The sequence below is a fragment of the Oncorhynchus kisutch genome, linkage group LG6, assembly GCF_002021735.2.
Source record: "Oncorhynchus kisutch isolate 150728-3 linkage group LG6, Okis_V2, whole genome shotgun sequence".
Lineage (NCBI taxonomy): Eukaryota > Metazoa > Chordata > Actinopteri > Salmoniformes > Salmonidae > Oncorhynchus > Oncorhynchus kisutch.
In genome coordinates, this window is record NC_034179.2 from 19,219,887 (window position 1) to 19,223,155 (window position 3,269).

The following is a 3,269-nucleotide window of genomic DNA, read 5'->3' on the forward strand; positions in this document are numbered from 1 at the left end:
GGATGCATTTAGTCTAATGGTATCTTGTTAGTTTTATATAACAGGAAAACTCATTTGTAAAATATACTATTGTTTGTATGCATATGGCCAGAGGTTGGGTCAAAGTATCGAAGTTACCCCTGGCCCAGCAGCATACAGATAGAAATGCACGAACAAGTTACAACAAAATGAATTCAGATTATAGAAAATGTGCATGTCAAATATTCATGAATGTAATCACAAATTGGCCAGGTAGATGACTATTCTGTGTTAAACCCATACACATCACATCATTTATCTGTCCCAAAATGGCATCTGCATTTCGGCACTAGAGTCCTCAATTGATCTCCGTAGTTGAACCTAGGCAGAAGAGTGTGTGGCAGTAGTGTTGACTCAGCACTTTCTTAGATTGGCCTATGACCTGAATCCTGGGATTTATGCTAAACTGGGCCTGGATTACAACCTAGTCCTTCCTCCTAACATTGAAGGGCAGGGTGACAGTCCCAGACATACATCTGGGAACCAGACAGTTAGCTTTACTATTTATTCCTATCCATTTAGTCAGTAGAATACACAAGGGTATAGACAAATGTTTTCTGATTTGAGATTAAAATTATACAAAATGTTAGAGTAAATTTGTGAAACATCTGGGTAAAAGAAATTCAACATCTGGTTGAATTTGGATGTCAAAACACATTTTGGATGTGTTTTGAGAGTACTGGAAGTTGTTAGTATTATACTAATAATTGTAAACACTAACATCTAAACAGATATACCAGAGAAGAATTCTGTAATACATTCAAATAATTATGTTTATCATGCATTTCTTCTTCTTCTAACATGACAGAGTAGATCCATAAGTTCATTTCAGGATGGTGTCTTCAGAGGCTGTGGGGGAGAAAAGAAAAAACATGCTTCACTCCATGCTCAAATCAAACATTTCTTCACTTACATCTTCACAGCATCCTCTAGCTGATGGTATCATTGAGTTCTTATGCTGAGATAACAGTTGATCTCAGTAGCTGTATAGGCATAGCAGGAGATTTTTCAAATAACCTTTTCTTGGCAACCCTTTCTTCGTTCTCAATTAGGAGGCACATTTGCCTTATACACTTCTGTGTCCAGTTGCAGGTGGTACTCCAAAAAACAGAGAATATTTTAGAAAAACATGAAATCTACTTTTGCACCACGTGAAGAGGTTCCTCATCCACGAAGCTACCGCACATCTCGCATTTTCCAGCATCTTTGCAGGAACTAGTCATTTCTATGCGACGTCGCCAAGTGTAAAGGTAGATGACAGTGCGTCTCAGTGTGACCAAAACAAAGACTTACACACTGTTAAAATAAAGGTCCAATAAATTAAAAAATTTCACTTGATTAATATTGTTCTGAATATTCTGGTTTTTTGGAGTACCACCTGTAACTGGACACACAAGTTTATAACTCGCCTAATCGAGGACAAAGAAAGTATCGCAAAGAAAAGGTTGGTCGAAAAATCTGCTATGCCTATACAGCTGCCTGAGATCAACAGTTATCCCAGCATGATAAGACCTGTATGATACAATCAGCTATTCATCTCCCCTAACATTCTGATTGGTTTACTATTTACCTTCCGCAAGTGCTTTGGCTATTTTTTCCTGTTCCTCTCGTATCTTCTTCTCTGCTTCCTCAACACGCCTCTCTTCCTCAGCTCTTGGCTTCAGATAGTCTAACGGAAATGCAGAGATGACATTCAGTAACATTGCAATTATGAACATTCAAAATACCCTCAGGTGACATTAACATAATATTATATCTTGTAGGGAGGCAGGTAGCCTAGCGGTTAAGAGTGTTGGGCCAGTAACCATAAGGTCACTGGATTGAATCCCCGAGCCGACTAGGTGAAATATCTGTTGATGTGCCCTTGAGCAAGGCACTTAACCCTAATTGCTTTTGTTTGTCGCTCTGGATAAGAGCTTATGCTAAATAAAATAAAAAACGTAATTTTACTTACCATATCTCTGTTTGCCATAGAACATGCCAATGAGCAAGAATGACCACCTTGCTGTCTGAAATAAAGGAAAATTGAGTTGATTTAACGTTACCCAGTTTAAAAGTATTGACCTCTGTCTAAACTGGTTGACTTTCAATCGTCTTTTGGCATAATAATTCATTAAAGGGCGCGTTTGTAAATTTGCTCTGGTTATCTACTCCGATTTCAAAGCACTCTCGTCTGAGCGTGACCGAGCGCAAAATAATATGAATTTGCAAATGCTCAACACCCTTTGTCACCCACACCAGACACGATCAGAACACACAGGTTGAAATATCAAAACAAACTCTGAACCAATTATATTAATTTGGGGACAGGTCAAAACGCATTAAACATTTATGACAATTTAGCTAGCTTGCTGTTGCTAGCTCATTTTTCCTGGGATATAAACGTTGGGTTGTTATTTTACATGAAAGGGTCCTCTACTCCAACAATTAATCCACAGATAAAACAGTAAATTCCTTCAGGCTTCTTTTTCTTCTTTGGACTTTAAATGGCGGTTGGCAACCACCTTTACGGTGCATTACCATAAAGATGAACAGAGTGTGGACCTCAGTTCAGCTTTCAATCACTCACGTGGGTATATACGTCTAAAAAACAATAAGGAGATGGGAGCGCTTGAGCATCACAAAAAGAACCAAGTTCTATTTTAGCGGCTGGCCACACAGAAACTCAATTATGCACGAGCAGTGTGGGTGCATTGATTGAATAACATGTGTAAATGGATTTTGCAATGCTCGCGTATGCGGTGTGGTCAGCATGTTACAGTCACCAACGCTCTGGATAACATGAAAACAGCCTAACCAGCTCTGCTAGGGCGAGTAAAATGGTCAGAGTGAGGTGTTCTCTCATGTGTCTGTAGCTAATCAGCAAGCTACCCAATCAGCAAGCTACCCAACGTTAGCCAGTTAGCTTGGGTGCTTGACTGGCAAAGCGTCCAGTGTGCGCTCTGAACACTCCGAGAGCGAAACTCTGAATTTACAAACGGACAATCTGACAACGCTCTACATTTACGAACACCCGTAGTGAATTTACGCACACACCCAAAATTAGAGTCTGACACGCTAGCAAGACTAACGTTTCGTCTTAGATGAATTAGAAAGCCCCCAGTTAGCCATGCGAGTCTATAAATTAACCCGTTGTTATCAATAATTATTACAGGTCAATGAACTAAATTACTATAAACATTGATTTTGGTTTGGCCGGATTATTTAGTTACGTTTGGCTAGTTTTATGGCAGGCATATCGTTAGTCAACG